Source organism: Malania oleifera, chromosome 8, assembly GCF_029873635.1.
Source record: "Malania oleifera isolate guangnan ecotype guangnan chromosome 8, ASM2987363v1, whole genome shotgun sequence".
NCBI lineage: Eukaryota > Viridiplantae > Streptophyta > Magnoliopsida > Santalales > Ximeniaceae > Malania > Malania oleifera.
In genome coordinates this window covers 83807907-83833609 of record NC_080424.1, presented here as the reverse complement: position 1 = coordinate 83833609, position 25703 = coordinate 83807907, and the positions used below count along the sequence as shown (strand labels likewise).

The 25703-nt window shown below is 37.6% G+C and overlaps 1 long non-coding RNA gene across 3 annotated transcripts in view; it reads left to right on the top strand.

The window, feature by feature from the left end:
• The window catches only part of LOC131161884 (uncharacterized), a 47744-nt gene that overhangs the window by 7429 nt on the left and 14612 nt on the right, over nt 1-25703 (top strand). For 2 of the 3 annotated variants that reach the window (XR_009138637.1, XR_009138638.1), the window contains exon 3: nt 15786-16003. This is a non-coding gene — a long non-coding RNA (uncharacterized LOC131161884). Of the gene's footprint in view, nt 1-15785; nt 16187-25703 lie in introns of those variants that run through there. The other variant, XR_009138636.1, reaches the window with a different exon arrangement.

Genomic DNA, 25703 nt, shown 5'->3' with positions numbered 1-25703 from the left:
TTCTAAGAAGCACCTTTAATTGGTTAACTCTTAGCACTTAGATTGTGAATGATTGAATTGGGATGATAATGGTGTGTAGTGCCGATAACTAAAAGGGTCTACATGGGCACAAACTTCATTATACATGAACTTGATAAGTATAAGATGTATTTAAAATAAGTAGATACATGTGTAAGCTCAAAGTACTCTCTATTAATTAATATTATGAATTTATGAAATTCATGAGTCAATGACTCAATTAATTATAAATGCATATCCCTTTCCAAGGTATATATATCCTTTTCCCAAGATATTTTCACCAATATTTATAAATTATATAATAGTAAAACGCACTTACAATTTCTTTAGCAAACCCCAAAAGGTTGGTGTTAAATAATTGGGTGAAACAAAAGACCATATCATAATGATAGGTCTCTCCCTCTATTTATCATATATGTCAAAGTACATACCAGTGACCATAATACCCTTACTGGTTCTCACTTATTAACATACAAACACACTAATAATGCTAAATGACTACGATAACCATCAAAGCTCCCCCTTAAGTTGGAGCAGATATATTCATATGCTCCTAGCTTGTTACAAATGAATTTAACACGAGCACCCACCCCCACACCCCCCCCCCCCCGGGGGCGCCAAGGCTTTAGTAAATAAATTATCAAGTTGCAAATCAGACTTCACATGAGTGGTGATAACAAGCTTCTACACAAGTTTCTCATGAACAAAGTGGCAATCAACTTCAATGTGTTTTGTCTGCTTATGGAAGACCGGGTTGGAGGCAATATGAATGCCAGCTTGATTATCACACATAAACTCCATAGACTAAGAATGTGGAAAACCCAGTTCTTCCAACATGTTCTTCAGTTGAACAATTGACATGTAGTATGAGCCATGGTCCTATACTCTTGACTCAACACTTGATTTGGCTACCATAATTTGTTTCTTACTCCTTTAAGAAACCAAATTTCTACCAACAAAAATATAAATACCAGTTGTGGATCTTCTGTTGAAAGGTACCTGGTCTAATCTGTATCAGTATACCCTTGAATATGAGTGTGACCTCGATCCTGATATAAGAGACCTATCCTAGGTGCACCTTTGAGATATATCAAGATGTGAATTACTGCTTGACAGTGACTTGTTCTTGGAGATCAAGAAACTGAATCACAACACTTATTGTGAAGGATATATCTAGTCGAGTGAGCATGAGATAATTAATCTTTTTGACAAGTCTCTGATATCGTCGTTGGTTGGCGACAAATCACCTATATTTGGCACTAGCTTGCTGATAGGAACCATAGGTGTTTCAATGGGTTTGGATCCCAACAATATAGACTTCTAGCCTTATCTAAAACATCAAGAACATAATTCCTTTATGACAAAATAGGTCTCGTACGAGATCTTGATACTTCTATACCCAAGAAGTACTTCAATGGTTCCAAATCCTTTGTTTGAAACTTAGTCTACAGGAAATGCTTTAGGCTCTGGGTACCTTGATCAACATCACCAGTAATCACAATATCATCCACATACACACGAAGCATAATCCTTCCTGATGGAGTATGATGATAAAATACAGAATGATCTATTGGACATCGTTGAAGGCCAAACTCAAGTACTAGAACACTAAATCGACCAAACCATGCCCTCGGAGACTATTTTAAACCATGTAGTGACTTCTTGAGCTGACACACTAAGTTTGACTCCCCTTTGAGCAACAAACCTAGGTGGTTGCTCCATATAGACTTCTCTTGAAGATCACCATGTAGGAAAGCATTCTTCATGTCTAACTGGTGTAATGACTAGTGATAGAAGGTGGCTAAGGAGATGAACAAACATACTGAGGCAAGTTTGGTGACATGTGCAATAGTCTCTGAATAGTCCAAGTGATACACGTGATTATACTCTTAGAAACAAGGTGGGCCTTCAATCGAGCCACAAAACCATCTTAATTGACCTTCATAGTGTACACCTAATGGCACCAACAAAAGAATCATCATATGAAAAGGGTACCCACTCCCAAGTATCATTATCCTGTAACGCATGCATCTCTTCTATCATTACATTCCTCCAACCAAAATGGACAAGACTTTAGAAATAGACTTTGGAAAAGCAATAGAAGATGGAGTACTAACAAGGCAGTAGTATGAGAGTGATAAGAAACCATAAGAAACAAAACTAGAGATTTGATGTTGGGTACAAGTGCATTTACCTTTTCAAACAGAAATAGGAGGATCAACCACTTGGCCAAGAGAATCATTTGATGAGGGAACTAGAGACATAGAAGTGAAAGCTGGAGGAGGCTCTCCCCCTTTGAGTTGTGGTGTTTACACTTGTAGATCTAGACGATCCAAGTGACAAGAAGGACTCAAATTGAATGAAGATTTAGGAAGGCTGGACGAAGGAAATAAGTTAGGATTAGGAAGGCTAGGCAAAGGAAGGGGCTCATCAAGGTCAACAGAACTTGAGGAATTAGTATGGTGTAAACTCAAAAAAGGTGACATCAGTTGAGACAAATAATTGATGTAAAGTGGGCTATAATATTGATATCCTTTTTGAGTGTAGGAATAACTTAGAAAAATACATTTGATAGCATAAGGATCCAATTTATCCTTTTTTGGATTTAACTGATGAATGAAGGACACACAATAGAATATTCAAGGAGGAAGGGAGAACAAAGGAGCCTTAGGCAAGATAATTGAATATAAGATTTTACCACCTAGGACAAAAGATGGTATTTTATTGATGATAGAGCAAGTAGTGAGCATAACATCACTCCAAAAAGCATTGGGGACATTCATTTAATACAATAGGGTTTGAGTGACTTCAAAAATATGTTTATTTTTTCGCTCTGCAACTCCATTTTGTTTTGGAGTGTGGGCACAAGATGATTGATGGATCATACCAGAGTTAGTCATATAGGTCATGAATTGAGTACTGAAGTACTCCTTAGCATTATCATTACGAATTATACAACTAGCATTTCAAACTGAGTCCTTATTTAAGGACAGAAGAAACAAAAGATATTAGACAACTCAGAATGATTTTTCATTAAATACAACTAAGTTATTCTTGGGTGCTCATCGACAAATGTAACAAAATATCGAATCCTCAACTTTGACGTGACATGACTAGGACTCCAAACATCGGAATGGACTAACATGAAAGGGCTAATGAATTTTTTTATTGACTTGAGAGACAAAGGGAACATGATGATGCTTTCCTAATTGACAAGACCCATAGTCAAGGTTAGACACAAAACTCAAAGTAGGAACTAATTGTTTTAACTTGTCTAATGATGGATGACCAAGGTGATAGTGGAGTTGATGTGGTGTGGTAGCGGCACTATTAGGCAATAGAAGAAGAGAGCGACCCAAAGTAGTAAAGTACACTAGCCTCACGTCCTGAACCAATCATCTTCCTCATCTTCAGATCCCGAGTAAGAACATAATTAGGAAAGAAGGTTATGTAGCAATTTAGTGACTTTGTAATTTCACTGACAAACATGAGATTAAAGGGGGATTTAGGAATGTAGAGATTAGAAGAAAGAGAGATGGAGGGAGTGGGATTTACTGTTCCTATTCCCTTAATAACAATAGTGGACCCATTAGCAAGGGTAACTTGAGGTAGATTTTTAGAATATTGGAGAGTAGAAAAGAAGTTGTTGACGCCTATCATATGGTTAGTGGCGGCAAAGTTGATAACCAAAGGACTAGTGGGAGAGATACCAAACATATAGACGGTATGATTACTTCTATGCGCAAAAAATGTAATGTGATGAGATGCATGTTGGGATGCTTGATACTGTAGGAACCTCGAATACTCCTCCTTTTAGATAGTTATTGTACCTTGTTGACGAAGGGGCCACACTTTAGGGATTTGGGAACTCCATCCCAGTACACATATGACCTTGATAGAGTAGCAGATTGAAAATATATAGTAGACAAAATGTTTTTCAAATTTATCAACTCAATCCCAACAAACACAACCTTCAACAACTCATGCAAACCACAAGCCCACAACGTATGAATAAAAAAACACACAAATATCACTGTTTCATGCCCAATAAACTCGATAAACACCGACAAACAGCTTCAGGAAGCATCAAACAACCATTCCTTGGGTGCACATGAGCAACTAAAAATGGTGAGATATTATATTTATAGAGGGGTTCGAGCTCTGCTGGATGAATTTAGGCCAAAACCATGCCTTCGATTGGTGCATGAGGGTGCGTGGGGGACTGCCTGGAGATGGGATTTCAATTGGGGGGGGGGGGGGGAATCGGCAGTGTCTGTGGTGTTGCTTTTGCAAAATCTATAGTGGATTTTGTTTTCTTGAACTGGCAGTGTTGCCCAGAAAAATTTCCGGCGACTGCTCTGACTTCCAGCAGCTGCTGGCTGTTTTCTTGGGGCTATATTGTTGGTGGTGTCAACAAAATAGCAAACAGCAAAGCAAAAGATTTCTTTCCTTTACTTTTGCCCGCATTTGTTTCCTTATATTTCAATTCATTATTTTGTACAGCTAGCATATATTTAGTTTACATGTATAGGGCTTGACAGATTATAGTTTACTTGTATAGGGCTAGAATCATGCTAGACCTTATTTACTTTCCATGTATAGCGTTCTTGTAAAGTCTTTATATAATATACAAAGTTCAAGGCCAATTCATTCGGCCATTCACAAAATATTTGACATGGTATCAGAGCCAGTCGACTGCTAGTTTTATTTTAATTTTTATTTTTATTTTATTTTTTGTCTTCACGGTTTCGTGGCTGTTGTGGTTTTGTTTTCTCTTCTGGAATTTTTCTCTGTTCTTTTGGTACTTCTGTGGCTGCGTGGTTGTCAGCACAGCAGGTTTTTGTGTTGCCATTTATTCCTCCAGTTTATGTCCTTGTGATTCTCGACAAGCAGGCAGCAGTTTTTTGTTGTTGTTTGTGACTTTCGGCAAGCAGGCACAGCAGGTTTCTGGTTTGCCACTCATTTCTCCAGTTTCTTTTGTTTTTGATTCTCGGCAAGCAGGCTTGTGACTTTCGGCAAGTAGGCACAACAGGTTTCTGGTTTGCCACTTATTTCTCTAGCTTCTGTTGCTGTTTGTGACTCTCAGCAAGCAGGCAACAGCTTTCTGTTGCTGTTTCTGGCACTTATCTTCTTGGCACAGCAGGTTTTTGGTTCAAGATTTAATTTTTAGTGCAGTTTTTTGGTTTAAGATTTAATTTTTTAGTGCAGGGAGGTTGTTCTTGGTTTTTCTTTGTACCTGCGTTATTTATTTTGGGCTTCTAGATTTTTTGGTGGTCTGTTTCTTTCAGCACAGTCAGTTTTTTTTTTTGGGATTCTCGATTTTCTCTATTATTTTAGCATGGACTCCGCACGTGTGTGTGCCAAGTTTACGGGCAAGAATTATTCTACGTGGGCTTTTCAGTTTGAACTTTTCTTGAAGGGAAAAGATCTTTGAGGTCATATTGATGACTCAGATTGTGCACCTAATCCTAATAAATCCAAGGAGTCCGCAACTTGTCCTTCATGGGCTGTGCTTGATGCTCGGATTATGTCTTGGCTTCTTGGTTCGGTTGAGCCACATATTGTCCCCAACTTGCAACCTTATCACACCACTCAATTCATGTGAACTTATTTTAAAAACAGTATATCATCGACATAATGGTGCCCGTCGTTTTTAGTTAGAGCATGCGATTGCCATGTTTCAACATGACAATTGTTCCATCCAAGACTATTATTTAGGGTTTCTGACTCTTCGGAATGAATATTCTGATCTGGTTATTGCGAATGTTCTTGTGGCTTCTCTCCCCATTATTCAACGTTTTCACGGGACTAGTTGTCGTGATCAGTTTCTTATGAAACTCTGTCCCAAATATGAATTTGTTCGCTCATCTCTGCTAAATCGCTCTTATGTTCCTTCTCTGGATGTTTGTTTCGGTGAGTTACTTCGTGAAGAACAACGGCTTAGTACTCAAGTTACTATGGCACAATCTCATGGTAGTTTTGGGTCTGTCCCTGTGGCTTATGTTGCCCAACGACGAGGACCACCTACACATTCTAGCACTTTGTAGTGTTTTTGCTGCAAAGAATTTGGACATATCGCTACTAATTGTTCCAAGAAATTATGCTCTTATTGCAAGAAGAAGGGTCACATTAACAAAAAATTTCGTATCCACCCGCAAAATCATTAGGCTCAGGCATTCCAGACTTCTGTTAGTGTACCCCCCACAGTGACTTTTGCGGCCCCTTGCTCTTCTTTAGGTGACTTCTTTGTTCCTACACCTCCTCCAGCGAATTACTGCACACCCGAAATGGTGCAACATATGCTAGTTTAAGCATTATTAGCAATGGGGCTCCAATGTAACAATTCTACTAGTATGTGGACCTTGGTGCCTCTAATCACATGACGAATAATCTCACTACCTTGTGTCATGTTTGGCCCTATGCTGGTCAATTTGCTATTCAAACTGCCAATGGTAGTTCTTTGCCAATAGTTGCTGTCAGAGATGCCTTTTCTAAGTTCACTAATGTGTTTCTTGCTCCTTAGCTTTCCACGAATTTTATTTCTATTGGTCAATTAGTTGATAACAATTGTGCTGTTAATTTTTCTAGTAATGGTTGTGTTGTGTAAAACTAGGTAACGGGGGAGTTGATCGCGAAGGGACCTAAAGTGGGGCGCTTGTTTCCACTAATTTTTGCCTGTTCTAGCACATTCTCCAATTTCTTCTATTAAGTCTTTTTCTTGTAATAATGTTTCATATCTTAGTATGGTGTGGCATCATCGTTTAGGCCATCCCAATACTCAAATCTTATCTCATATATTGAACTTTGGTTTACTTGGTAATAAAGAACGTTCTTCTTTATCTCTTGAGTGTGCCTCTTGCAAACTTGGTAAAAGCAAAACCCTTCCCTTCCCTTTGCATGCTAGTAGAGCTTCTCAGTGTTTTGAGCTTATCCATAGTGATGTTTGGGGACCTTCCTCGGTTAGTTCACATGAAAAATTTAAATACTATGTGACTTTCATTGATGATCATAGCAGATTTACTTGGGTCTACTTTCTTCGCTCTAAATCCAAGGTTTTTCGTACTTTCGCTGAGTTTTTAGTGTATGTTGACAATCAATTTTCTGCTTCTATTAAGAAATTACGCACAGATTCTCGTGGTGAATATTTGTCTATTGAGTTTCAGGCATTTTTGGCTTCTAAAGGCATTATTCATCAACCTTCATGTCCTGCTACACCCCAACAGAATGGAGTAGCCGAACGGAAAAATTGTCATCTCCTAGATGTGGTCCGTACTCTTTTGCTGGAATCCTTTGTTCCATCCTTGTTATGGGTTGAGGCTCTGAAAACTGCTACTTGATTAATCGTTTACCTTGTCAAGTCCTACTCATGGAGTCTCCCTATTTTCGTTTATTTGCTAAGCAACCTAGTTATGATAACCTCCGTACCTTTGGTTGTGTATGTTTTATTCATTTACCTCCTCATGAGCAACATAAATTATCTGCTCAATCTGTTTGATGTGCATTCTTGTGACACAATGTGTGTCAAAAGGGATTTGTTTGCTATAATCCTACATTACGTCGTACAAGCATTTTTAGGAATGTTATTTTCTTTGAAAATCAACATTTATTTCCTGTGTCCTCTGTACCTTCCTCTCCTATTGTGATTCTCCCCTCCTTTGAGGAGCAGTTCTCGGATACTCATCCAGTCAATTCTCATTTTAAATCAGGTATTGTGTATACGAGGTGCCCCCGCCCACAGTCTCTTCTGGTAGCTCATCTGATAATTGATCCTACCACGCTCCAGATTCAATCAGTTGCAGAACCTCCAGAGCCTTTGGTACGTCGCTCTTCGTGAGTGTTTGTACCCCCGGATAGGTATGGGTTTCCCTCTTCAAGTTCTGGTACTCTGTTTCAACTCTTACTGTTGCATTTTTCAATTTAGATGTTCCTACTTCCTACTCACACATTGCCAAGCATGATTGTTGGCGACAAGCTATGCAGGAAGAAATTGCCGCTCTAGAGGCCAATCACACCTAGGACATTGAGTCTTGTCCTCCCACCATTGTTCCTCTGGGTTGTAAATGGGTTTACTTAGTCAAGGTACGATTTGATGGAAGTTTGGATCGTTACAAAGCTCGCCTTGTTGCACTTGGGAATAATCAGGAATATGGTGTCAATTATGAAGAGACCTTTGCTCCTGTGGCTAAGATGACTACCGTTCGTACGATTCTGGCTATCGTTGCTTCCAGTGAGTGGCCACTACATCAGATGGATGTCAAGAATGCTTTTCTTCACAGGGATTTTAAAGAGTGTATTTATATGAAGCCACCCCCGGGCTTGCTTCCCTCTCCGACTACACATGTGTGTAAGCTTCGCCATTCTCTTTATGGTCTCAAACAAGCTCTGAGGGCTTGGTTTGATAAATTCCGCACCACTTTATTACAATTTTCATTCAAGCAGAGCAAGTATGACACTTCATTGTTTCTTCGGAAATCAGACATGGGTATTGTTGTTCTTTTGGTTTATGTTGATGATATTGTGATTACTGGTTCTGATTCTGCTTTACTTGCTCAGCTTAAGACTCATCTCTTAGAGTCCTTTCATATGAAAATCTTGGGGCTGCCACATATTTTCTTGGTCTTGAGGTGAATCGTAGTCCCTCAGGTATTTCACTCAATCAACATAAGTATGCTAGTGAAGACATTTTTAGTGCATTTTAATATTGTATGAGTAATATTATTTCTAGTACTAGAAAGGGGGTTCCCTTTCTTGATCTGGTTTTTAAATTATCCAAAACACCCGTATAACTATTGACAATTGTCATAAAACACCCCATAACCACCCATAATTAGTGCAAAATGCGCTTGTAATTAATCATAACTGCTCTTGTAATGAAGTTTAAATACCGTACAATTACTCCTTCAAAACAAATAAAAAAATTTAGAAAAGCTGCCTATGGCTAGTATAATTTATTAATATTAGATGTTGGTATTTTGGGAAAACAATATTTACCTTGGAAAAGGATATGCATCTATAATTAATTGAGGCATTGATTCATGAATTTCATAAATTCATAATATAAATTAGTTCAGTGTACTTTGAACTTATATATGTATCTATTTATTTCAAATACATCTTAGACTTATTAAGTTCATCTATAATGAAGGGTCATGTGTGCCTATAAGTAGACCCTTTGGCATTGGCACTACAAACCATTCTCTTTCCAGCTCATTCACAATCTAAGTCTTAGAAAGTTTGACAACCAAAGAAAGGTGTTTTATTGTGATCTTTGAACTCTTCCATTGTGCGGAATTAGTAAGGGTCATATGGTTCAAATTGGGTTCTTGTTTCTTGGGGGAGACAAGGCAAGAGGAATTCTGTTGTACCGACTTATGGGCTAAGAAAAAATTGTAGAGGCTTGAATCTCCTTAAAGAGAGTCATATTTTCTTGCCTTAGCCTAATGTGAATCGTGTTTTACTTTATTTATATTTTGTTTATTTTTGTATATGTACTAAATCCCAACAATTTTAAGAAGAATTCGACATATGGAGCCTGTAGTTGAAAAACCAAAAAAAAATGTTGGAAGTCTCAACAAGCCCTTTTAGTTAAAGTAGATCACTTCAAGAGATGGAAAGGTAAGGTCATTTTTTACCTTGATCTCCGCAAGGTTGCCCATGTCCTCGCCAAGAGGCATCTTAACAAAGTTAAAACTGACACATGAATGAGGATGAATTGATCGAGCACCATGAGAAGATTGAACAATATGGAAAAGATGAGTATAACTACTCGTATTACCATTGAAATTCTCTTGCCTATAACATTTGTGATTTTTATTATATTAACTCTTTAGCAATGGAAATTTGGAAGGCTTTGCAAAATAAGTATGATACCTAGGAGGCAGGTGCAAAGAAATGTGTAGCTAGCTATCAAGTGGTGGACAAAAAATTGGTTGTGGAGCAAGGATGGATTTGAGCTCAAAGAGAATGATATGCTGGGTGTAGATGATGGTGAATCTGATCTTAGACATGCTGTAGGTGATTTTCCATCATTCTCTTCTTCAGCTGGTTTTCAAATTTCTCCTCGACTCTTGCTGAATCCCATTACTTTATCTCATCTTGACTGACAAATATTTTGTAGGTTTTTAAATTGGATAGCCTGTACCTTTGTTCTTGTGCTATGACCCACAAAATGCCCCTCTCACTAGCTTCATCAAGCTTGTACCTCTTCTCCTTTGGGTTTAAGCCATAGCTAAGACAACCAAATATTTTTAGGGCTTCATGGATGGAGTTTGGTTCCACATGACCTTTTCTGGGTTTCTGTCTAGTATGTTTTATTTACTTCTTCAGCCCAAAAAATGTTTGGGCAGGCATTTTTCATGCAACACATTAGTTCCATCGTAGTTGATTCTTCCTTGTGGATACCCATTTTGTTGGGGAGGAGCAGACAGTGAGCTGCTTTTCCATGCCTTCATCTTCTTCAAAATTGATCAAATTCATTTGTACATTCTTTTCCTCTGACTTGCCAAGATCTTTGTGTTATTCTACTTTGCTCATCAGCCAGACATTTTAAACTTCTTTAAAATAGTGAAAACTTCTGATATTTTTCTCATCAATGTACTCAAGTCATTCTTGTCATCAATGAAGAAATTAAAATGTCTACTCTAAGAGCAAGATGGAGTCCTCAATGGGCCATGCACATCAGAGTGGACTAAATCCAACACTTCTTTAGCTCCCCAAGCACTTTCTGCAAATGGCTACTGATTATGCTTTCCAAGTAGACAGTCTTCAGAAACATCATGCTTTTCTAAGATGTTAGAAATTACATAGACCATGCCTTTTGGTAAAGCAACTTGCGACTATGGAAATTTTAAGTGGCAAAATCTACCAAGCCACAATCGTGACTCCACTCCAACTTAAAATCTCAATGTAATATTTTTGCATAATTGAATGTTAGTGGAAATATCCTGTTTTCATTCCAACTTGAACAATTAGTTTCACCTTTTTCTGATCCTAAATTCTCCAGCCAATCTTTAAAAAGAAGTGAGTAACCATGGTCTAAAATACCAAATTCGTAAATCTGTTCAAGTTCAACATTAAGCAAACTTCTTCCCTCTACCTTCTCTAATTGGTTCTTATTTGTAATTTGGTTCTTCAAATGGTGGTTTCCTTTCAAGAACTTGAGCCTTTGTCAAGCCTAGGCTGGAATGAGCTCTCAACCTCTGAAAATCTTTTTTTACAGGATTTCAAGGAGCCCTCCAACTCTTGAACACTTACCTTGGAAATATCCCTAGTTTCTTCAACAGCAACTATAGCATCAAAATTTTCAGGCATGCTAATTAAAAATTTCTCTGCTATTCTATGGTCATTTTGTCTTTACTCTTCACCATAGCTCTTCAAGGTCCACTGAAAAACTCAATTAACATCCTCCATATTCATATTTTCTAGACTTCTCCTAAGAGATTAAAGTTTGGCATCAGTTTGGGTTTCCTCGAAGCTCCTGCTATAGAATATCCCAAGGTTGCTTGGATTTTGTAGCCCTTGTGGTACTTGGAAAAATAGATTCAGATACAACTTTTTGAATCAAGGAGATCTTGAATCACTGTGCCTATTCTCCTTTAAACTCTGTTGAGCTTCTTTCAATGTTTATGTAGATTCCTCTTCACAAAAGCATGCAGAGAAAAATGATACTTTGCCCATTTGTTCTTGACCTTTTGTATTTTTCAGTGGTATATCAGGGATGAGAATAAAGTTTGGTACCTTGTAGGCAGATTTTAAGCATGTTCCTGTCCTCAAGCAATATTTTGGTGAGCCACCATGCTTCAAAATCTGGTACCCTGTATCTGATGTAGAACCAAGGGAGGACATCCTGAGTTCTTTTCAATCCTTAATTTTTCCCCCTTGCGAACAAATCTTCAATTTTGGCCATTCAAATTTGTTTTCTGATGTTCATGGTTGCCCTAATGAGGCTACAAGTCTTGTTAGTTTGACTGCATAAGGTCATATTCATTACCATTTTTTAATAAGTTCTTCATTTATCATTAAAATGCACATTTGGGAAAGTTACTAGCATTTAAATATTAGCTTAACCTGTTGATATCAGTTTTCATTCATACTCTGAGCTCCCCTTCCCCCCACTAGAAAAAAGAAAACACAGAAAGCTAAACAATCCTGCCTTTTGCCAATGTATAGAACGACAAATGAATGTTGAGTTTTTTTTTTGGGGCTGACAATCTCCTTTCACATCTTTTGCATTCTTCTAAGTGTATAATAATATAATCCCTCTCCTCTTCTCCATTTGGAGTTGCATTGTACTTTTATTTTTCCAATGGTAGCTGTATTTTGCACCGACTATTTTGCAAAAAAGCATCATGCTATCCACAGGCTGTGAATTTATAACAACTGCATCATGAAACACTGCATTTTCTGACTGTAAGGGGAGGAATGGTTGGATTTGGTGGGTAGATTGATCTTATAATTGTTCTATACAATACATTTTTTTATTTTTTGTGCTAATTTTCATCATGCTCTTTTTCATTCCCAATTCTCTATAGTTTCGTTGCCAACAGTTTCTCCTGTGGTGCCTTACAGTAAACAATCAGATGAGGAAGAATGATACATCAATTAATAAACAATCATACCTGTGTAATTGCAATTCTGCTAGATTCTAATGAATGCCTTTAACACTGATTATTTGCCATCACTACTTTTATATTATATCCATTATATATATGGGAACTGTGTGCGCCTCTGCTTTATCCATTCTACTGTAGAAACGGAATAGCTTTTGTTCTCTTCCTTTTGTTTTTTCTATAATATTTGTTATAAAAATTTCAGTGGATGCCCCTCTTAATAACTTAAGTGGAACTTGGGTTAAATGCTCAATATTGATTTAAGCTCTGAATCAGTGAACCGAATTCATAACCAAGTTAAGCAACCATGTTCATTAAAATTGCAATCTGGATCATAGGATTGTATGATTCTACTTTTTCCAAATGATCTTGATCCCATATTGAATTGCAAGTTAGTAGGATCATACAAGGATTTTAGGATCCTCTGCTGCTTGGATTGGTAGGACCTTAAAAACCAATGCATTATTTTTTTTTTTCTTTTAAATTTATGTTCAATTATTGGCACTATAGGCTTGGTATTTGTCCAGTATAACTTGTACAAGGAATGGACAGCTTCGGAAGTTCTTTGGTTTGGTATGCACTCAAAAATATAGATTTAGATTGATGATCATTAAGTGGTTCAAACTTCAATATCTAGGTTGAACATGTAAGCTGACGTTTAATACACTAATGCATTTGATGATAATAATGATGATGCTGAGTTGCTGACAATAATCCTAATGATGGGCTTGATGAAGTCTCTCATGATCATCTTGGTGATGCTAATGAACCAAGTAGTCGCCTGAATGTTGACACAAACATAAATGAGCTAGCTTGATAGTTTGGCTTTGTTATTTGTTTTCTTTTTAAAATAAGATTTTAGATGTTCATATTCTATAGTTGACTACTTTGTGTTAAAATATGTTTTTCTTTTAATTTTTTTTTAGCGAATGTGTTTCTTCCTTTCTCATTATAAGCTGGTTCAATTGATTTGAGAATGCCACACTTCAAACACTTGATCTCTTTGTTACATGAAGACTTTACCATATAAGCTGCTTTACTTGTCATTTACCTAGTCTTGAACACTTGCTGGACAATTTTTTAGGTTTATATTATTTAAAATTTTTAAGAATCACACTTAAAATTATTTTTGTTGCTATGTTATATTGTTAGTGGAATTCTATGATCCTCTCAGTGACCCTTCTAGTAATCCCATGTAGGATCTAGGTTTTAACAACTTTGTCCAGAACAACTAAAGATTAATTGTTTAGAGTTTTGGTTAATGGTATATTTAAACATCAAAATGTGCACATCAATTTAAACTTCATTGAAGTCTGATGGTACACGCTCCTTGATAAAAACCCTACCATTCCATAATGCTCTGCAGTGAACACTCCCAAATCTGAAAATGCTAACCAAACCTTCAATGGTAAAGGAAGTATGCCAGTCGGCGAACTTGTGACTCTTTAAAAATTGGGAGTTCATTTGGATCTCTGACAACATAAAATTTATGAAAAAATACAAAAAAATTGCCATATATTTTCCATAATAGAAAACAATTTTTTTCATGTAAAAAATATTGCCTAGTTTCATAGATAACACTATAACAGAAGAAATTTTGCCATCACAAAATAACAGAAATTTACATCACAATAGCAATCCCGATTGCTAAAAAAAATTAAAAAAAACTAAGCACAATGATTTACAATACAACAAGGAAAACTCAAGAGGAGCAAGCAAAGAGATCTGAGGATGGGGCTTTCTGTGGGAGAGGAGAGGAGGCATAGGTCATGGAAGGAAATGAAGGAGTGAGATTCGTGTCAGGTGCTCATGGAGCACTAAATGATTTTAAGATACAGTTCTCTGTCTGATCAAATATTAGGACTTTAGAGAGAATTAAGAGAGGCAACCAAACATGACATGATCATTTAATAACGAACCAATTATGAACTGTCTTCTAAATAGAGGCTATTAAGTGTAAACAAAAGCCCTTACCAACTACCACTCTTAACCACTTAAGGGGGCCAAGGAGTAAATTTTACTCTTACTGCTTAAAACTACTTATATCACTGAGCATGTACTTCCCTTCCACTTTATTTGAGATTGTCTAGTGTGTTATGTATGCATACATGTCTGCTTTAGCTCCAGAATTTATAATCATTTTCCACTTCTTGCTTTTGGTCAGAAATAAAACGCAAATGTTTGGGTATTCTCTCCCCTCTCCACAACCAAAATGATATAAAATATTGACACCTGCCGCTGGAAATGATTAATACACCCACTAGGACTTCCAAGGCGCAACAATACTGCCTTGCCTGAGAGCAATGTTATAAATTATACACAATGTTTTAAAAGGTGTGAGATAGGCTTGCCCAAAGATGAGGCATGCATGCATGCCCAAAACACCTCGAGGCATAATCTGAAATACATAACTGTAGAAAGGGAAACACATTATGCAAGTCAGCTAACACAGATGTACAATAGCACACTTTTGCACCTATTTTGTTGAGGGTTAAGCATTTTAAATGTATGAATTTTCAGTTAGTAAGTTAACAAAGAAGAATTGTCCTGATTTGATTTGATCTGCAAGACTCTTAAACCTAAATTTTCCCAAACATTGAGAGTTGCATCTTAAAATAGTAGTTTGAACTCTGTAATACTATAGTTATCTCCTGGCATGGGTTAATGAATGAATTCGAGTTGGTTTACTTAGATTGACCAACTAATAGTTTATAAATTATATTTAATTTTCTTTTAAAATTTTAATTTGTAATTTTCTCAAATTTTATTTATTTTAAAAATATTTGTAATTTCTTTACCTTTTTTTTTTGGTCAAAACATAAAGTTCTCTAAAAGACATGCTCTTCAATGCTTTAATGCATAAAATGCCTCACCTCATGTTTTAATTTTTCATCTTTCAAAACATCGATTGCACGTGCAGAAGCACATTCTGATTTTTAAATATATAGATTATAGCATATGGCGTGTCATCACTCATCGTTGTGTTGACTTTCTTTACGAATTTCTCTTACTAAAGATCATCAGTGATTCAGTAGTTTTGATCAGTGGCATGTTTCTAAGAACTTTATATAGACATCTTGACTAGATACCATATTTTTATGCTTGTTAAAGCTTTCACTCTTGACACTAATGGTTATCTTGGAGTTGCCCTCTATGCAGATGTACAATGTTCTTTTGATTTTCCATACTATTGCAACCAGAGTGTTTGCTTTCACGGTGCTCATCATGGGACGTAGTGCATAGGCTGAGGAACAAGTAAATCACCAGAATTTGCGCCTCATGCTACTCTGGTGATATGATGTAACTGCACTTTCCAGCATGATGCAGTGTGCTTATTCATTAACGGGCTATTGATTGTTGCATTTAGATAAAACATGGTAAGACCCCTTCCTCTCCATGCATGTGCACATATGATTAGTTTGAGTAATTTTTTGGAGCAGTCTCTGGGCGTGTTGTGCTTAAGAGGAGGCCTCTAATGCTTGAAACTGTAAGTATTATATTCCTTCATTGTGGCTTTCTTACCAAACTTAAATAGCAATAAATATCAAATTCCTAGCAACAAATATGAAAAAGCACTATATTGCTGAAAAAAAAGCTTACATTTTGTCTTTTATTTTCAAATATTTGTCGTATTTTAATTTTAGAAGAAAACATTCTTGATCAGATGAATTGATGGAAAATAATTCATGTAGCCGACCTCATTTAGTGGGACTTAAGGCTCGTTGTTATTTGTTATTTGTTATTTTCATTTTATAGGTTGTATTTTAATCATTATGAGTGCTTCACCATTTTAATCAAAATTTGTGGTGTTATTTATGGTGTAGGAACTCAAACCCAGAAAATAAAATAAAATAATAAATAAATAAATATAATAAGAAATATCTTGGAGGAGATATTTTTAGATATTTATATATAAATATTTTGGAGGAGATATTTTAGTTACTTAAGAGTTAAGTTATGTATTTTTTTATATATAACTCTCTCTCTCTCTCTAATCTTTTGCCGATCGTTGCCCAGTTCAACGATCAAAAGTTACCACGAGAATTAAGGAGTGAATATTTACAAGTTTAGTGGAGCAAATTCTCGAACTTAGGAAAAAGTTAGGGTTCGGTTTTCGAGCGTCTCAGGTTGTTTTTCAAGAAATAGGTAAGGAGATTTGTTTACATCAGTTATTTTAGAAAACTAAATCGATAGAACTGTTGCTTATGTTTATATGTACGTTATGATTGTTTATTTAGAAAATTCTACCAGGTAAAATGGTTGTTTTTACGATTTTACAGTTTTGGTAAAAACTAGGGTTTTGGCCTATGATCTCCAAACTTCTCAAAACTCTTTTATTTGCATTAAACTTAAAGTTGGAGATGCTTGAAACCCTTGTTTGCAACTTAAATGATATTTTATGAACCATTTTACTATATATTGTATACTTAATCAAATGAGTGTGACATATGATATGAAATAGGAATGTATTAAAATGAAAAGCATGTTTATGAAATATGGGAATTGGAGTTCCCAATTATTATCAGGAAATGTAGAAAAGAGATGTCGGTTAGATACCGAGCGCTATGTATGCAAGGGTTAAACCGAGAGTGCGTGTGCTGGTTTATACCACAGAATGAATGTATATAAGAATGTATGAATGAGTTTGTGAAAAATATTGGAATTGCTTAGATGATTTATGGAATGAAATAGGTTAATAAGCTTTTATTATAAATTGTATATATGATGTTGAAACCATTTTATAAAACTTGTTACTAATAAAGGTTTAGATAAGCCTATTATCAGAGAGTCTTAAAAAACTCGTTATTATGAGTAAGTGCGGTGTTGTTGCTAAAATAGGAAGTACAGTGCAACCACACGACAGTTTCTTTGGTGTGGGTATCGAGATAGTCAATTGGTACGAAGGGCCACTGGTCGACTTAAGGGTCAGAGTGGTGATGGCCAAATCGGACCGGAGAAAACATGATGTCTGACAATGCCTGCATGAACAGGATTAGATCAGAGCTTTATTATCACACAACCTTTGCCATAGGGGCAGTAGATGACTTAGTTATGATGTTTCAAAGTTGGAATGAGTTTATATGCATATACATGATTAAAAAGCTAAAATGGATAAAGTCACAGGGTTGAGTACCGAGCGGAGGGATTGTACAGTGTATGGGCCTGTACCCTACCCTAATCTCGGGAACTCTTACTTGTAATGATGCTAAATTATATATTAGAATTATATATATATATATATATATATATATATATATATATATTTCCTATATTACAGGATTGAGAATGTTTTAAATGTTTAACTGCTTTTATTGAAATAAACTTATGTTGTCACACACTAATGTAATATGATCTGCCTTACTGAGAAGTGTCTCACCCCAATATACAACATTTGTTTTAGGTCCTATAGGAAATCGGTCCTAGATTTCTAGAGGGACTTTGGAGCGTAGTGTTGTTTTAGTTTATGTAAGTTTTGTATATATAGAGACCCGAACCAGTAAATAAGGAAAATAAATAAGAAAAGGGTAAAAGAGAATTTGAGTAGGGTTCGTCAATGAAGCCAGTATATTCGTCGACTAAGTCCCTTCAGTTCTTCGTCGCCAAAATTTCAGAGTGTTGTCGATGAAAAAATACCGAGCGAACCAAGAAAATATCCGGATGGGGTTCGTTGACGAAGGAAAAGCTTCGTCCACGAACAGTCCAGGTGGTTCGTTGACGAAGGCGCCGTTTCGTCGACGAATTTGACTCTGTCAAAGGCTTTATAAATATCATTTTTGGTTGTTTAAGAGGTAAGAAAGTTCAAAAGCTCTCTCTCTCTCTCTATGATCATTCACCGTTCGTCGTTTGTTTCTACAATCGGAAGTTTTTGCGTGGATCAGGGAAGGAAACTCTACAGTTATAGCAAATCAGATCGTCATTTTGAATATTTTTGAGATTTTCCCTAAAATCGAGGTAAGCATTTGAATTCGTTTTTGTTTCTGTATATCTGTAGTAGATTGAATAATATTAAACTATTGTTCTTCAGTTTTTAGGTTTTGAGGATCCCATGTTATAGTTTCAAATTAATAAGCTCGTGTTTTAGTTTTCGGGATAAAGGTAAGGGGATTTGTTTACCTCAGTATATTTTTAGAAAAAGAAACTACAGAATATATAGCTTATGTTTATATGTACTTATTGACTGCTTATTTGTAAAGTTTTATCAGGTATAAATGCCGATTCTTTCGATTTTCACGATTTTACGATTTCGGCAAAAATGGGGTTTTTGGCATATGTTCTCTAAATTTCTCAAAGTACTTTATTTGCATTAAAACTAAAGTAGGAGTTGCTTGAAACTCTTAAATTGCAGTAGAAATGATATTTTATGAAGTCGTTTATATGAAATGTATAGCTAATCAAATAAGTGTGACGTATGATATGAATTGAATCTATATTGACTTGAGATGTATGTATATGAACTATGGGGACTAAGGTTCCAAGTGATTATTAGAAAATGCAAAAAATAGGTTCCGGTTAGACACCGTACTATGTATGAGAAAAGGGTAAAACTGAGAGGTTACGAGCTTATTTTTACCATAGTATGAATGAAAGTATGCATGAATGAGATTGTGAAAATACTGGAATTGCACAGGTTATTATGTTTTAATGTAAATTATATATATGATATTGGGACTGCGACTTGTCTTAATAGTATATGAAGTCTTAAAAAGCTTATATTATGTAGGCTCGGTACCGTTGCCAAAATAGAGGTATAGTGCAACCACACGCAGTTATTTTTCAGTGTGGGTACCTAGTAGTAGGCTTGGTAAGAAGGACCACTGATCAAAAGGGATCAGGGTGGTGATGGCTAAGTCGAACTGTAATATGTTATGATGCATGACAATGCCTGCACGAACAGAGTTCGATCAGTGCTTTCTTATTTTACAACCCTTGCCACGGGGAGTTACTGACATAGTTATGATAGTTTCAAGTTGGACGGTGTTCTAAATATGCATATACATGATTTAAAAGCTTTAATAGGTAAAGTCATGGGTCTGAGTACCGGGCGGAGGGATTGTACAGTGTATGGGCCTGTACCCTACCCTAACCTCGGGAACTCTCATTTGTAATGATGTTGGGTTATACATTATTAGAAATTTATGGATGTACATATATATATATATATATATATATATATATATATATATTACAATATTGAGAATATGTAATCTATGTAACCGTTTTCAAATAATAATATAACTGTACAGTCACACACTGATGTAATATCTTCCTCCTTACTAAGAAGTGTCTCACCCCAATCTTACAACCTTTGTTTCATGAGTTACAGGAAATTGGTCATAGTCTTTTAGAAAGACTTTGGAGTGTAGAGTTTGGTTAGTTGACGTAAGTTTTGTATGAGTTTTGGGTTGTTTAGCCAGAATGAGTTTCTTTTTGGGAATGTAATGCAATTTATGTTTTATGTATGAATGAATGTATGTAAGGACTAGTTAGATTCTTTGGTATGTCTATTAGAATCCATATGAATGTTTATATTTTCTGCAATATATAAGAGTACAGATCATTATGAAATACCCGTATGTTTCTGTTTAGGGTGGGTAGATATGTATGTTATCAGGATTTGTACAAATTATGTATGCATAGTAGCACTTTGGGGCTGTATAAAGGGTCAGGACGTTATAGTTTGGTATTAGAGCTCATAGCCAACCGAAAGTGTGATGTGAATTGCACTGCCTGGTTATGGATATGCTCAGTGCTTAGGTTGCTAGATTCTGTAGATTAGACTATACCAGAGTTTGGGATGTGAGTATGATTTTCGAGTTTAGCTTAGGGGGGGAGGGGACAGAAATCCATTGACAGACTTTTGTGTTTTTCTGGATCATTCGAAGGGTTTAGAAAATCATCACAATCTATTGGTGGATTTGTTTCTAAGTGGAAGGGCGGAACTCGAGTTAGAGTGAGAATGTGAGTCATTAGAGTATGTCGGTATTATGAATGTTATTATGGGAAGTGAGTTTATAGTATTGCAGTATTAGTTGGTTAAGCTTCTAATTGATTTCTTCAATTATTTTTCAGGATGGAATCTAAGGATATTACTGCCAATGTTGGAGGCAATAGTAGTAAAGGTGCTGGCCATAAGGCTGGCAGTAACTCTACTAGTGTGCTACGGGACTTCGCTCAGCAGCTTATGGCTGAGGTTGTTCGGACGAATAAGGGTCAGGATCATCCCCTTGCTGAGTTGGGATGCACCATTGACCAGTTCACAAGACTGAAACCTCCTCTTTTCGTGGGGAGTGCGGATCAGATTCGGGCTGAGAATTGGATCTGGGTCTTGCAGGTTACTACCGTCATTTTGTAGAAGGGTTCTCTAGTTTAGTAGATCCATTGACGCGACTCACGAGGAAGAACATGAGGTATGATTGCTTCCAGGAGCTGAAACGACGACTTGTTACTGCTCCAGTTCTAACCATTCCATCCGGAGATGGTGGATTTGTTATCTACAGTGACGCCTCTAAGAAGGGTCTCAGTTGTGTTCTTATGCAATAGGGAAGAGTGGTTGTTTACGCTTCTCGTCAACTTAAAGAGTATGAGAAGAATTACTAGACATATGATATGGAATTGGTAGCTGTAATGTTTGCATTGAAAATCTGGGGCACTAGCTGTATGGTGAAAGGTGCGAGATTTTTTTACTAATCACAAGAGTTTTAAGTACATTTTTACCCAGAAAGAACTGAATATGAGACAACGTAGGTGGTTTGAGTTGATAAAAGACTACGATTGTACTATTAGCTACTACCCAGAAAAGTAAATGTGGTAACTGATGTTCTGAGTCGGAAGTCTGTGGATGCGTCAGTCTCTGTAGTGGGAATTCAGCATCAGATCTGTATGGACCTAGAAAGGTTGTGCTTAGAAGTGGTGGAAGAAAATCACCAGGTTATTCTTGCTAGTTTGGTGGTACAGCTGACCTTACAGGAGAAGATCTGAACAGTTCAGAAGAAAGATCCAGAGTTGGTTGAAGTTATGGGAGGAGTCCAGAGTGGCTTAAAGCCGGATTTCAGTATTTTCGGTGATGGGATTTTAAGATTCCATAATAGGGTTTGTATACCAGATGACGTCGAAATTAAACGGGTCATTTTAGAGGAGGCACACCGTTTGCTCTACACCGTACATTCTGGTAATATGAAGATGTACCAGAATCTGAGGGAATCTTTTTGGTGGTCGAACATGAAAAGAGAGATCGCCCAATTCGTAGAGCGGTGCCTAACGTGTTAGCAGGTCAAGGCAAAGCACCAGAGGCCAGCAAGACCACTTCAGCTACTTGCAATCCCCAAGTGGAAGTGAGAGCACATTTCGATAGATTTTGTGACAGGATTACCTGCAGCAATGCATAGATAGAATGCTATGGGGGTTGTAGTTGATCGGCTTGTAGTTGATCGGCTGACGAAGACTGCACATTTCATTCCAATCAGAGTCAGCTATTCTTTGAATTGGTTGGCAGAGTTATATATGTAGGAGATTGTACGACTCCATGGTGTCCCTGTTTGTGTTGTTTCGGATCGAGATTTACGTTTTACGTCTCGTTTCTGGAGGAGTCTACAAGATGCCTTGAGATCACAACTGACATTCAATATGTCTTTTCACTCGCAGACGGATAGACAGTCTGAGAGGACTATTCAGACGTTAGAGGATATGTTGCGGGCTTGTGTAATGGACTTTGGTGATAGTTGGATACGATATCTACCGTTTGTTGAGTTTGCGTATGATAACAGTTACTTGGCTAGCATAAAGATGACACCTTAAGAGGCATTGTATGGTCGTCGGTGTCGATTTCTGTTGTACTGAGATGAAGTAGGTGAGCAACAGATATTAGGATCAGAACTGATTCAGCAGACCTCCTCAAAGGTCGAGCTGATCAGGGAGAGGAGTAGGACAGCATAGAATATGCAAATACTCGCCGACGAGAGCTAGAGTTTGAGGTAAAAGATATGATATTCCTGAAGATTGCTCCAATGAAGGTAGTGAAGAGGTTTGGGAAGAAGGGGAAGTTAAGTCCTCGATATATTGGGTCATTCGAGATCCTAGAAAGGATAGGCCTGGTTGCTTATCAAGTGACATTACCTTAAGCACTATTCAGAGTTCATGACGTGTTTCATATGTCAGTGCTGAGGAAGTACTTGCTAGATCCTTCGCACGTGCTAAGTTATGAACCCTTAGAGTTAGGGGATGTTTTGACTTACGGGGAGGTACCAATCCAGATTCTGGATCAGAAGGTACAGAAGCTGCATACGAAGGAAATACCTTTAGCGAGGGTACTGTGGTGTAATCATGCGATCGAGGAGGCTTCGTGGGAACTAGAAACAGAAATACGCCAGAAGTACCCACAACTTTTCAGTGATGATCAGGGTTAGATAGACCGGTACGGTTGATTAGGTAAGCGTTTGTTATATGCATGTTAGGTAAGGTAAGTATGTTTAGTTGTTAGTTGTGTATGAGTTTATGTATGGATGGTCTTTAGGAGTTTTATGTATGGTATTGTTAACTCCCGAGACATTATGTTGTAAGCACGGTATTCCTCCACCATAAGTGAGGCAAGTAATAAATTTGGGATGAGGCTGCTATGTGGGTAGTTGCCGACTCTTCTTAGTGTCAGAACAGTATCAGACAAGATGATGGGTTAAGAAACGATTAGCGAATTTGGAGGATGAAATTCTTATAAGGGGAGATTGTAGGAATTCGAACCCAAAAAATAAAATAAAATAATAAATAAATAAATATAATAATAAATATCTTGGAGGAGATATTTTTAGATATTTTTTTAGATATTTATATATAAATATCTTGGAGGAGATATTTTAGTTATTTAAGAGTTATGTATTTTTTTATATATAACTCTCTCTCTCTCTCTCTCTCTCTCTCTCTCTCTCTCTCTCTCTCTCTCTCTTCCGTCTTTTGTCGATCGTTGCCCGGTGTCACGGTCCGCCTCTTTTCACACCGTTGTGAAGGGGCCGTGCAGCGCTAGTTAAAGCACTCTTGCTTAACAAGCCAGCCTATCGTTTACCAACATTCATCCACGAAGCACTTTCAGTTGACATGTTGTACTTAGCGAGGGAGGCAAGTAGGCTAAGCACGTTGACAATTGCTAGTGAGTTTTACAATGACTGATGAACACTCACCCTCCCCTAAAGAGGTTTTTATGTAATTTTCATCCTGGCACTAGGAAACATCAAAGTGACCGAGGAGTCATACTGCCTTATTTGGCTTACAAAGACTCTACTAGCAAAAAATAACCCTATACAAGTATTTACATGATGAAAACCCATCCTAAGCACACGAGATAAGCGGTCACAGGCAAACATAATGCCCTGAACAAGCTTAGCTCGTGACATTCTCCCCCACTTATGCGGTCGACGTCCTCGTAGACTTTTGGCGGTAGGTACACTTCAACTTTGTCCATGAAGGGCTTCAAATCTTCCGCAGAAATCCAGTTGATTTCTTTGTCATCAAGGCACTTCCATTTCACTAGGAACTTCTGCCGCTTCTTCCTTAAGGATATGAACTTTTGGTCTACAAGGATCTCTTCAACATCATATCTGTTAGGTTGCACTGTCTTCAACTCTGCGCTGTTTGACTGACTTCTGCTCAGGTTGTTGGTGTTGGTGTTGAATGGCTTGAGGCAGTTGACATGAAACTACGGTCTTCTCTCCTGATCTGCCCACTTCTTCATCTGCTTAGAAGCTTTCTCTAGATAGGCTTAGGCAAACTTTGCATTTTGTCTCCCTTCACTGGTGAAGATGTAGGCCCTAGGACTCTTTCATCTGTACGACTCGCCCACCGTGTGAGGTAACAGCGGCAGCTGACCTGTAACAAGCTCAAAAGGGCTCTTGTTGGTTGTTGAGCGCCTTTGGGCATTGCCACAGAATGAAGCCACATCAAGTAGTTGCACGCCATTCTTCTGGTTGTCGTTGACACAATGGCACAAGTACTCATCTAGTAGCTCTTTGAATCTCTTCATCTGTCCGTCTGTCTGTCGGTGATAACTCGAAGAGATGTCAAGATGTGACCTGAATATCCTGAAAAACTCTGTCAAGAAGTTGTCAGTGAACATTAAATCTTGGTCACAAATAATAACTTGGGGAAAACCCCAAAGTTTCACAACATTCACAAGGAACAATTGTGTTGTCCCCTCTGCTGAACAGTACTTTGGTGCGGCCATGAAAGTACCATACTTCTTCCGTTTCCCTTTGTCTTGTTGGCAAGTGAGACAAGTTTTGGTATAATCAACCACATCATCCCGCATGTGTGGCCAATAATACCTTCCCAATAGTCCAGTCATTGGAGTCATTCTCCGCGAATACCCCTCAACGAACTTCCTGCAATATCTAGTAAGGCCAAGAAAGGAACGCAACTCCTTCACTATCGTGGGGATCTTCCGTTCTTGAATCATCTTTACCTTTTCCATACCCCTCCGGATACGACCTTGTTCAACGACTTGACCAAGGAATTTGTTGCTCCGCCGAGCGAAACAGAAATTCTCCTCCTTCAAATCCAGATTGTTTCCCCTCAGCCTGTCGAACACCTTTCGTAGATGCTTTCATGTTTCGTCTGAAATGACACCGATGCTCCCAACGGCATTTTGGAAGGGCGAACACATCCCGCTTCCACTTCATCAAGCTGTTTCCCTAACTCTACTATCTCAAGAGGCGCAATCCGACATAGGCCTTTAGCGAGTGGTTTCACTCCTGATAACAACTCGATCTCTTGCTCCACAGTTCGTCGTGAAGGCAAATTTTGAGGCAGCTTATCCGGCAACACCTCCTTATCCTCATCCAACACCGCTTGGATGGTCGTACGCTCCAACTCTTGGCCTACTTCTTTGTCTACCACCACTGTGGCTAGACGTGTCTGCTCACCCTGATCCAATCCTTCATTGAGTTGTATGGCTGAAAAGGACTTCCCGTCGTCTCCTTTCGTTGCAACGACTTGTACCATGCACGAGTGATCTCCCATCAGACACAGGGAACCAGCCAAAGGCATCAGCACTGCCCTCGTCCTCATTAGGAACTCCATTCCTAGAATGACTGG